Below are 13149 nucleotides of genomic sequence, written 5' to 3'. Positions count from 1 at the left end.
AATCAGCAGTGGGTGTGGGAAGGGGTATCCTCTACCCCAGACACCAAGACGTTAGTCCAGACTGCTCCCATCTTATCTGCAGCTGTTCTCGGGCTGCTTTTATTTTTTTAAAAAAGTCCAATCCACCATTTCCCCCCAGTGCAGCATGGCCAAGGGTTTCAGCCTACTCACTCACTCGTTTCAGAATGCAGACTCCTGGTTTCACCAAACGCACATTCCCTGTGGCTTTAGCAGAACTTGTCCAGCTGGTGCTACTTTGGAAGTGGTGTTCTGGGTCCTTTCTGGTTTTTTATCTAGTGTTTTCCACGGAGGTGTTTTTTCCTCTGTCTCACCTAGTCACCATCTTAGGTTCCTCCTGGTATCAGTTGTTAAAAGTTTCCCTAGAGAATTCCAATCTACAGTGAGGACTGAAAACAACTGAATCTGCTTAGCATCTATGTGAATTAATACTGCAATATATAGCATATATTTAAGGATGTTGGCAATGTGGAAACAATAGTATGTTAAACAGAAATTATTAAATTAGGGAAAGAGATAAAAAGAATTTGTGAAACATGCAGCTATAGGCATCATTTTGGGTGGTACTCTGTTCAAAGGGTCTAAAAAGAATCCTCTAAAGGTGGTTGTCAATTTTGTCTCATCACTTTGCCTATATATCAGATGACTTGGGGCAGTAAAAATTACTGATCCTGTCCTCCAACATTCTTAAGTAACTTTTCTGGGCACAGCCTAAGCCTCAGCAACTTTAAGCTCTCTACAGACGATTCATTTATAAATTTTAAGTCAAATAATTTAACATCAATGGCTACTAAAATTAGCATTCTTATCAAGTAAATACTGTTAAGATAACTGGCTTTTGTAACTCAGGGCTTACAAACTAGAATTCTAAGTTAATCGACATTTGAGACTTTAAACATTCTAAAATAAGATACAAGTTTTTCCTACATAGAGCTCTGCATTTGAGAAGGCATTTTGACATATATAACTACAAAATGAATGGTAAATTGAGCCCATAAAATTAAATGATCTGCAAAATAATGGGAAAGATAGATGACCAAAAAATGTCAACATCTATTACATGTAATTATTTATAAACAGTTGATAAATGAACCCTATGAATGGGAAAAATAGAATCATAACTGCATAAAATATATTGATAGCTTATAAGCATATGAAAATAGGTTCACCCTCATTTATAAGTTCATGAAAATTAGGACACATAAGCATTTTTATCCCATATGATTGCTGATGATTAAATTTTTAATAACTATAGATTGTATATAATGAAAAATAAAAATAAATCATTCATTCCTCTTTAGGAGCAATTTTTCAAGGTAACCCTGGACTCTTTAAAATATAAAACTGTGATGATAAAAATATCCTTCCAAGTTTAGTCCTACCCCACAGAGTAATTCCTGATGTGACTACCATAGAAATGATTTCTGGTCTAGCTACATTTTCATGGATCCTGGTGCCCAGAAAATAGCTACAAGAACCTTCCAGTGTTGCCAAATTCTTAGCACAACTCTCTCCTAGTAACCTTTCCACTGAGCAATATCAGAAAATTATCAAGGCTTACTAGATATATTGGACATATATTATTTTCTTTCTATATATATTTCTAGATATTATTTTATATATCATTATTTTCTTTCTATATGCTTTGGATTATTTTGCTTTTGTTTTACTAGTTTCTTAAGGTGGAGCTTAGAAATGTGATTTGTGACTTTCTTTTTATAATTTATGCATTTAATCCTATAAATTTTCTCTAAGCACTGCTTTCATTTCAACCTTTATGTTTTGATAAACTATGTTTTATTTTTACTCAATTTTACTATTTTTGCTAGTTTTAAGATTTTGTTTTTGGTCAATTGGCTATTTAGAATATGATTAATTTTCAACATGGAGGAGTTTGCAGATATCTTTTGCTGTTGATTTTTAGTATAATTCTTTTATGGTAAGAATACTTTGTATGATTTTAATCCTTTTAAATATGTTACAGTTTGTTTCATAGCTGAGAATATGTATTTTAGTGAATTTTTCATGTGCACTTGAAAAAATGCACTTTCTACTGTTGGTGGGTGGAATGTTCTATAAATGTCAATTATATCTAGTTGGCTGATAGTATTGTTCAGGTCTTCTGTATCTTACTGATTTTCCTGTCTACTTGTTTTATAAATTACTAAGAAAGGAATGTTTCCAACTCTAATTGTAAACTTGTCTATTTCCTGTCCAGTTCTATCACTTTTGGCTTCACGTATTTTGCAGTTTTGTTGTTTGGCAAATAACCAGAATTGTTATGTCTTCTTGGTGAACTGACACCTTTTTCTTTACGTATATATCCCTGCTAATATTCCCTGTTCTGAAGTTCTCTTTGGAGGGTTTTTGGAGTAATTCAGGTTGGAGATGGCAATGGTTTGGCCCAGGGAGGTAGCAGTGGAGGTGGTAAGTGTAGACACTGCTAAATATAATTCAAGGGTCTAGAAAGTGAAAATCAGTTCCACTGTTAATCAAACTATTGATGTTTCTGTCCAATATAAAGCAATGCTTCTAATGGGAAATTGCCAAAATCTGTAAACAATGTTTCTTCCAAGGCTAGCACAGTATCCACATAACTAACCCTGCTGTTTTCCTCCCACTTTCCAAATCAACCCTGCTGTTTTCCTCCCACTTTTTGAATAAAGATTAATGGTATATTTGATTGCTGAGTTGCCCCAGCTCTTTGACAGGCCCCAATTCAGGTTTCATATCTGCTTTCATCATTGAACACAAGTTTACACCCAAAAGAAAGCCCCACTCCACTCTCTGTAACTGAGGCATTCTCAAAGTTTCTCTATGGTGTCTATTTTTCCTTGAGTTAACTAAGTTAACTAAATTAGCAAGTTAACTAAGTTAACTAAGTTAGCAAGTTAACTAAGCCAAGTTTGTTTGCCTGCTGGATGTCATGGTAATCTTTGGATGTGGGCTTTGACAAAGGAAAGATGAAAAGATTTCATTTACAATTAATAGCCAGGATTCTTAGACAATTATCCCATTTCCAAATAGGATTAGGCGATTACACTAAAACTGTTTCATGTAATGGATTAATTGCATTAGTCAACCCTTTAAATGTTGTCATTATGTAAAATTAGTTGATGACTAATTTATTTATTTATTCATGAGTTGCATTTATCTTCCACAAAATCATATAAACAGAATTGGATGGAGAATTAATAATAATTTATCTAGTCCTTCAATCAAAGCAATAATACTCTATCCCAGGCAGATCACTATTCAACCAAGTGGAATTACCCATATCCAAAATATTATTTGTCTTAAAAAGCTTATTTTATGACACAAATCACCAATAGAGTGAGCTGGCAAAGCATGATCCTAAATTCTGTTACCCTGCCTACCACATGCCAACCAAATGCTTTTATAAATCTCACTTGAGATAAAAAATCTATATCTCAAATAACTATAAAGTTTCTAATGTAAATCAGTTAATATAAAATATCAACATATAACTCATTCCTTGACAAGGATAATCTAGCTGTAAAAATAAAAAGGGGAGATAGAAATTAAAATGGAAAATTCATTGCACATAATGAATTTAAAGGATATCATTCCAACTGGAAATTTGGGTAGTTATCTAATATCTAAAGGAGTGATTTACTCATCACCTTTATGGGAGACTGGAAATTATGGAATACCCACTATATAGGAAGAATTTTTTAAATTGTGAATACTTAAATAAGGTTGTTTGAATGCTTATATGAATTATCTTCCAGTCATAACATCATATTTTAGTCAACTTCAATTCTTCCTATTGCCAAAATTAGGAGGACATTGAAAATTTTTTGGAACAAATGCCTTAGGAAATTCTCTTTGCAAACATTAAGCTCAGTTTTACAGTAGAATGTTTAGTTCTGGAATCTGCCTTTTGGTCCAGAACCTTGAAATTCACAATTTGTTGTGTAAATAATGCACCTTACGGCTAGGGAAGCCTGTGTACACTGCACATACCAGCTACATAGTTATGAATACTTCTTTGTTTGATTCGTTTCTCATGTCAGGAGAGGTATTATTCTGAATATGATACTAGTAGACATACTTACCTAGATATCAAGTTGGAGGGAAAAAATGGAAAGAACTAAACATTCTCAAATCTTTTAAAACTTTATTCCCAACACTCCAGATTGGTAAATTTCATTCCTAGCCTAAAGCAATGGTAGCTGAATACTGTCTTTTACTGGGACAGGCTAGGAATTGAGAGAATTATATTCAAGAGTAACCCCAACGTAATAAGCAAAGAGATGCAAGTCACGTGGTTGAAACTATTAGTTGCTACTAGCTGTCATGGTTTAGGGCTGTCTGGACCCCAGAAAAGCATGTTATTATACTTTATCTATTCCCATGGGTGTGAATTCAATTGTAAATAGGACTTTTTGAAGAGGTTACTTGAGTTAATGTGTGGCCCACCTCAATCAGGAATGGGTCTTAATCTTATTACCGGTGCCCTTTGTAAGCAGAATGAAATTCAGACACAGAGAAAGAAAGCCACATGAAACAAGGAGGTGAGCATCAACAGAACATGAAAAAGAAGGGAGAGACCAGGAGATGCTGCCATGTGACATGCTAAGGACCAAGGACCTCCAGCAACCAGTACCAGAACCCTAGTCTTCAGGAAGAGAGCATAGCTCTGATGATACCTTGATTTGAACTTTTCCCAGCCTCAAATTGTGAGCAAATAAATTTTCATCATTTAACCCAACCCATTTTATGGTATTTGCTTGAGCTGCCAGAGAAACTAAAACACTACCCATAGTTTTCCCTAATCCTCATGCAACCTTGACTTGCATCCTACAACCCAACTCTCTTTCAGGAGACACAGTTTATACCTCTTAATGAGATCTTTGCCTGTAGCATGGCAAAAGTTCTTGTCTACTCCCAACAATCTGACATAGAGCATTCATATTTCCATAAAAGTAAGTATGTTAAAGAGACTCACTTTTTTACAGAGATGGAGAAAGGCTGATTTTGTCTCACATATTTTCTGGAAGCACTGTCCCTGTCTGGCAAGTCTTCTCAGAATCCTAAGCAAAAGTGTTCTGTGAATCTAGAAATCCAGTAACTGAAATGCTTTATATCTATCGCTTCCCATGTAAAGAAGATTGATGTGCAACTCAGCTGTTCTATGGCTAATACTGACCCAGCAATATTGTATTCTGAGATTTCAATATGCAACAACACGTGCCATATTTCTAAGAGCATTTTTTTTTAGCAGGGTGGGGAAGGGGGTAAGAAGGGGAGAGAAAAAAGGAACTAGGGCAAAAATGAGTGATTTGTCTTACAAATACATGAAACTATACCTAGTGGAAAGTGTATTCCAAATTTCTCATCAGATGGGTACACCTTTTTGTCTACAGAATATAACAATATCTTAGAGATTACTGAAGATTACATCTAACACTTCTGGTCTTAATATTCATTGACAACATCATAATACACATTTATAATATGGAATTGTGTCCATTTTTCTTTCAATCCTGCCATCAACACTGCCATCTTCACTGCCATCAACAACATCAAGAAGACTATGTGCACATAACAGACCTGTGGTTAGGTTCTCAGTTCCAGTTCTCCTAATCTACAAGCCATGATCGCTTATAACGGTGGAATGGTAGCCCCCAAGTCACAAAGAAATGAACTTTCTTGAGATTCTCCAGATACTACTAGCTAATCGTTCTCATTTTTCCACACTGAACTTCTCACAAAACAATTGGATTTCATATGGAACTTACATCAGTGAAATTATATAATTAAAAAAACCACAATTAATTCTTAAGGAAAATTCTGTTCCTTTCCACATGCAATCTTTCAGGTCACAACTATAAAAATCACCAGGGGCTCTTCTTTTAGGCAGATATCTTGGTTCAACTCCATTGGATTACATCAAAAATAATCTCTACTGAGTTCATTTAATTGTATGAATTTTCCCTTTATTAACAATAGAGTTTTTTCTCTTATTGGCAACTAGGAATACACTCTAAATACATGACATGAAATCAAGCACTTAAATAAAATATGGACATTATTTATTTTTCAAATACTCTATTTAATTTGTGAAAATAGAGACCTAAAGAGGGAGTATGGAAGAAACTTTTCTTCTCTTACCAAGTCTAAGATACTGATACTCTTACCAAATAAACAAATATACCCGGAAATGTTCATACTGGACAGTCAAAGCAATATCAGGACTAATTCTGGTTTCAATCTTTCTATCTATATTTCTTTCTTCCTTCCTTCCCATCTATATATCTATCCTCTATCTGTCTAATCACCTGTCATCTATCTGAGTTAGTTTCCTGGGGCTAAAACAAATACCATGCAATGGGTTGGCTTAACAACAAGAATTTATTGACTCACAGTTTCTAAGTTAGGAGAAGTCCAAAATCAGGGCATCAGCATAGCAATGTTTGTCCCTGAAGGCTGTGGCCTTTGGGGCTGACTGGCAATCTTTGAGGTTCCTTGGCTCTTCCATCACACTGGGCAATGCACATGGCAGCATTTTCTCCTTTCTCTTCTGGGTTCCATTGACATCAGCTTATTGCTGCTCCCCAAGGCTGTTCTTTGCTTATGAGGACTTCAGGAATATTTGGTTAAGGCACAGCCTCATTCAGTTCAGGCACACTTTAACTGATAATAACTTCAAAGGTCCTATTTACATGTAGGTTCACATTCACAGAACCAGGGGTTGGGATCTGAACATGCCTTTTTGGGAGGTGTAATCCAAGTCCCAACACTATCTACCTTTATTGAATGTAATATGTATTTGTTTCACATTTTCAGTAAAATGTTTTTGATTTCTTTATTGGGTATTTCTGAAGTAAAGGAAGAGTAGTTAAAGGACAGTACTTTGTTTTCTTTATTTCATATATTATGTCACTCTTGCACATGGCTAACTCACTAAAGTCAATTATTAGCTTCAATATTTTGTTACATAGACAATCACATTGCCTGCACAGTTATACACACACATGCACACACATACACACTCATGTAGATTGTTAATTTACTTCAAATGCTTTCTAGCATCTACTGAGATGTTTACTAGCCATTGACATTTACTCAACACGTAGCATGTTTCCATACGGAGTTACACTTGACTTCCTAGGAATTAGCAATATTGCGGAAACATTTCTGGGTTGATTTTGACTCCCGCCCCTTACTTCTCCACAAATTGTGTCAATCAGTTTTTTGATTGATGATTTTGAGAGGAGAAACTGAACAAACCCAGATCAAACTTTTTCTCTCCTTTCCTAGGAGTCAATAAGGATGGAGGAAGGAGAAGGAAGAAGAGGAAAGATCAGGGAGTGAAGAAAATGTAGGAGAAGAAGAGGAAGAGAAGAGGAAGAAGGAGGGAGAATGGAAGGGAGGGCTAACATATATAGCATTTAAAATGCACCAGACACCAATGTCTTGCATATATTATCTCATTCAATGCACAACACCATCCTAATGAGTAAGGACAATTATTATTCCCATCTGTAGATAAGGAAACCAAGACACAAAAAGGTAAACTAATTATCCAACTAGTAATTGATAAAACCAGGATATTTATCCAGGTAGTTTGGCTCCAGAATTTGTGCTATTAACCAGTAACATACTTACATTTTAATAGTTCCTTTGTCATCATTGTTCCTTGAATTTCATATTTCCATTTCTTAGTTCTTTTTGGTTTTGCATTAATAAATAGTTGCATAAAGTTTAATTACATGGAATTGTAATTGTAAACCTTCTTACATATTGTATGTTTGAAAAATCTTTATTTTTTATTACAACTGACTATCAAAACAGGATGATAATTCAAATATAAGAATTTTTGCACTTTATTGTATTTTACTGCTCATATATCTCCTAGAAATCAGTGCTGCAGGATCGTGTTGTCAATCTGATTCATATTCCTTTGCAAGCCATCTAATATTATTCTTGCTAGAATTTTCAGAATTTTGCCTTTTATTCATGTTTATTTTCTGTATCATCAATGTGTATCTAAGTGTGGGCTTTTTTATTATTACTAATCCTGCTTGGTATAAGTTGACTCTTAAATAGAAGACACAAATCTTCAGCTCAATGAGATTTATTTTCTTTATTAATTTCTTTTTTTCAATTGGTCTGTCATATGACCCTGAATGGCTCTTCATGACTACATCTCTCAACAATCTCAACACTTCAAGACTTTGCTTAAAAGACATCTTTGTTGTTTTTCAAATTAAGTCTAACCTCACCATCATGTGGAGGGAGTTACCACAAGGTAGGTCATGAGAGCACAGGCTCAACACAACAGAAACTTCCTGCAAATGGCTGCTTTATTATACACACAGCACAAATGGTCCAAAAGAGCAGGGGAAGAGATCCCAATATGGCCGGTCTCCCAGGGAGGCCACACTTGGGTCAGAGTTGGTGGTGAACAGCTCGCTCACTCCACTTCATCCTGGATGAGAGAGACACCTGTACTGCCTGAGGATGGGTAATTACACAACTCAGGGGGATTGGAGCCCTGCACTGAAAGTTACGCCCTGAGAAGCAGCTGGGGCTGTTTGTTCTCAGTTTCTGGGTTTAAGGGATGGTAAGGTCTTCTCATTAGGCATAATATTGCCCCCCAGGCTTAAGAAAGAAAACATAATGGGACATATGAACACAATAGAAAGGAGGTGGGAGTAGGTGAGGGCTGGGAGACGGCTGCAGGTGCCGCTGCAGGTGTGTCCCCGACTTCCCCTGCAATCATACTTTAAAATGCCACCTGCCCTCAACCCTGGTACATTCAAACCCCTTTCAGCTGGTCTTTTTCTTAACTCTGTACCTTCCATACAGTTTACTGATTTTGTATGTCTATTGTTGATTGTCTGGCTCCTCATATTATAATGTAAACTCCATGAGATTAAGGGTCATTCTTTTTGGATACATTAGAACAATACCTGGCATCTAGTAGATGCATCATAAATATTTGTTAAATGAATGAAAAAGCATTGAAACTTTTATGTCTATCTGTTGAGTCTTAACTTTTCTCTCATGTTTTCTTTGCATTTTTGATCCAGGATTCTCTTGATTTTGATATTCCTTTCCATACTTCAGTCATCTGGGGTAGCATCTCTGTTGACATTTTTCTGTTATTGTTAGTTTCACTGCTAAATAGCCCAAATCACATTCTTAGATTCCTCAAATGCTGAATATTTCTTGTCTAGTGTGGCCCACTGTTTCGGGGCAGCTATGACATACATTCAAATCTCTCTCTTTGAATTACATTTATGTTATATTTTCTTGTTTTCCATAGTACCTCTTTATTTCTCAGGAAATTTTTTTCTGCTTTTTGTGGGCATTTTGGTTGTTTTGGCTGATTTTCCATATTCAACGATTGCTTTAATATTTGTTAAACTTGGATGCTTGTCAACTTTCAGTGGTGGGAATTAGATGAACAGTGGGAGTAACTAAGAAATCCTTTTACAGCCCACTTGGCATTTGGGTCCCACATGCAGTGGATATCAATTCCCATGACAATTCTGATGACAGTGTTGCCTAGGGGGCCAAAAGTATACCCAGGCAGGGTATGTGCTTTGCTTGCTCCCTACTTGAAAGCACCTCTGGTTCCCATGGGTGGCTGTAAGAAAACCTAAATTCTAATCCATTCTCTGCACCAAAATTTTCTTTGTTGAACACAGAGATAAGCAATTGTGTAAGCTTTATACCAACGTTAAATTTCTTGAACTTGATAACTACACTTAAGGTGATTACCTAAGTGATCATCCTTGTTCATAGGAGATGTACATGGACTTGTATTATGTGTTCAAGGAGTATGATGTATGCAACATGCTCTCAAATGCTTAGAGAGATAGGTAGATAGGTAGATAGATAGACACATAGATACATAGATACACAGATACATGATAAATAGAATAAAATGGCAAATATGGCAAAATGTTACAATTGTGGACCTAGGTATCTGGATGGGTGTAGTGGGGGATGGTGAAGTAAGTGGTTTGTATTATTTTTGCAACTTTCCTGTAAATTTGAAATTATTTCAAACTAAAAAGTTAAAAAAAAAATACATGGCAAAAAAAGAAGCATTTGCTCGAAGTTGAACAGGCATTTACTAGGTGTTCAATACATTCTTGTTGAATACATAATTTATACATTAATATCCCAAATGAAAGTTGCTCAAGATTTCAGTTATTGACATAACACCTTCCTGACCCTACAACACCACAAGAGATTTCTGTGAAGTTTATGGTTCTCCAGACGCAATAAAAGTACCCACTAGTTAGACATCAAGTTTTAACCAATACTGCCTCAGGGCCAAATCTGTTTAGGTGTTTCAGGCTTTGCATTTCCTGAAAAGATTTTTAAAAATAAGCATATAGAAAACCATGGGAAAAGCAGAACTGACATGAACCAAGAAACAATATTTGTTTTATGGAATATACAGGTGGTTATTTAATAAATTATTATACTGAGAAAATGTAACTCATTGACATATGAATGTCTCACATGTGGCCTTGTTTAATCACCAAGTCATTAGACTGAAGCGACAGCAAAACCTTTTAGGTAAAGGACCTTTGATTCACATTCAATCCTGATCCTGTATTTTAGGTTAAGGAAAACTATGTCCCTAACTGTTATTATTTGGAGATTTCCTGCCTCTCTTTTTATTGATGCTCTTGCACTTGTTTACTGCCTTTTCTCGTCCTTTATGCATATTAGTAATGCAGAATCATGTAGGAATTCTCATTTTCTTAGAATTCTTTGTGCATATTATGCTTGTAAACTGCTAAAAAAGAATTATTCAAATTGAAAATAAAAACACAAAATAAGATCATGTCTTTCAAAATCAAACCAGAATGTTTTTTAATAGGCTTACGAGGATTATTTAGATTTTTTAGGAGATGTACCTTTACTTCGTTTACTATTTACCACTGATTATTGTCTATAAACTTGGGAGTCACTCAATAATCTATATATCTGCCACTACAAAACAAAATCCTCAAATGATTTTAATAACCTGAGTCTCATTAACCAGTTTGCCTTGTAACACAGCAAACTTATTTTGGCTTACCTTTCCCAAGGGAATCTAAAACTCTCTGGTCCTCAAATGCTGTTGAACATAGATTTATCATCCTCCTGATTCCCTCATTTATGAGTTTAACACATTTTGGGCACATAGTCAGTCTATATTTGCATTTGAGTTGAGTTTTAATATTTTTAAGAATTTATACTTTCAAAAACTCTCAAGATTTTATACAACTTTTGCCTTGTTTCCACTTACTTGATAACCCAGGTCTACCAGTCTTAGGAAAAAAAAAAAAAAAAAAAAAAAATTTGGATCCATAGACAGCATCGATTTGCAAGAATGAAATATGTATCTTTCTTCCCACATATCTATAGGAACAGGAAAATTCCAACCCAACACCCCCCCACCCTCCACCGATGAAAGCAGATACCTTCTCCTTTCCTTATCACACTCTTTCACTCTTTTAAGAGGAGTGACTAATCTAATTCCTGAGTGTGGGAGAGGACGAGTCCCAGCCCTTTCATTTCCTTTCTGAGTGTCCTGCCTCACCTTCCTCAGCAGCAATTTGCTGGTTAACCATCTGCGCCTGGCAGCCTTTCAGAACAGTCATCAGCAGTGCGGGAGGCTCTGACTTTTCTTGTTACTTGTGTCTGCTTTGTTCGCTCACAACCCACCAAAGGACGAGCTTTGGTCAGGCCAGCCCTCCTGAAACTCATCAAATCTTTCTGCCTACAGTGTTCTTCATTTCTTCTCAGCCATGTGCCATGCTTACAAAGGGCAGCATTTGCCCCTGCAAAGGAGGCTTATATATAATCGGCTTTTTCTATGACTGGGTACGTACATTAATCCTGGGTGAAGAAACCCATTGTGCCTGCCTATTTAAACTATGTACTCTGATCTAGCTTTTATCTGTAATAAAGCTGATATTTTTCTCTCCAACTGTCTGATCTTTGTGACTTATCTCTCAATTGGTTCTGAACACAAAAGGGGAAGATTTTTATCAACCTATAACTTTAAGTGCCAAGGATCTAACAAGTTAGTTTTTATTTTATTTTATTTTTCTATTATTGAATTGTTCTGCTTCCCATATAACTCACATTAATCAGTCTAGCCTCTTATCCAGTACTTGTCAGAACAGGATTAGTAGATCTTCCTTTCTTTTTAATCACTTCCTACTGCACATTCTGTGTTCTAATCTTAGTCCAATTTAACGTCACTTACATTTTATGATCTGCTCTTTCTATCCTATACGGAGAAACTCCTTTGCCTCCGTTGCTTTGGGTGAGAAAGCAATTATTAGCTGAGGGCCTCTAGGAAGATTGTCCTCTTAAGAATAGATGCCTTTTTTAACCATCTGAAAGATGATCCAGGAATTTAACTCTTCTACTGTTCTTGTGGAAGGCTATAACATACATTAGAATATCACTAGTATTAGGAAATTCTACAATAAAGAAGCCAATTTAATATTGTTTAACCTGGAAGTTTCTAATTTTTTTTTTTCATAGTGGGAGTTCTAGTTTGTATGTTTGTTTGTCTGCTCCTCCCTAAAACATTATCATGCCCTACCTCAGAGATTTTGCTCTGACTGCTGTCTCTACTTGTAATATTCATTAATAACTTCCATGCCCCATTCCTTTCCTCCCTTCAGGACACTGGTAAGTCTCAGAAAGAGTCTATTGAACCATATAAAATATCGTTTTCTCTAGTATTCAATCTCTATGCCGTGACCTTGCTTCATTCTCTATTGCAATAATCATCACCTGCTTTATTATTCCTTTATGTGGTGATTTTTTAAATTTATCAGCCTTCCACAAAAGCAGAACTCTCTGTGGAGTTCTCTATTTTATCACTAGTATTGTAAATTTGTCTTCTCATAGAAAACCCTGAAACAAAGGAATGGATCTCAAAGAATGAGTGCTTCATAGTACATTCGTTAGGTAATGCTTCTCTTTCTTATTTTAATATTCAAACACTCTACAAGATTAGATCTGGTTTAGACTAGTTACAGCCATATTTCAGTACTTACAAAAAACTGTCTGATAGAAGCCTGAAGATTGTAAAATCATTTTATTTCCTATGCCTCCTTTCCCCCTAATATGTAA

This window comes from Choloepus didactylus, chromosome 11 (assembly GCF_015220235.1).
Source record: "Choloepus didactylus isolate mChoDid1 chromosome 11, mChoDid1.pri, whole genome shotgun sequence".
NCBI classification, from domain to species: domain Eukaryota; kingdom Metazoa; phylum Chordata; class Mammalia; order Pilosa; family Megalonychidae; genus Choloepus; species Choloepus didactylus.
This window is presented reverse-complemented; position numbering follows the sequence as displayed.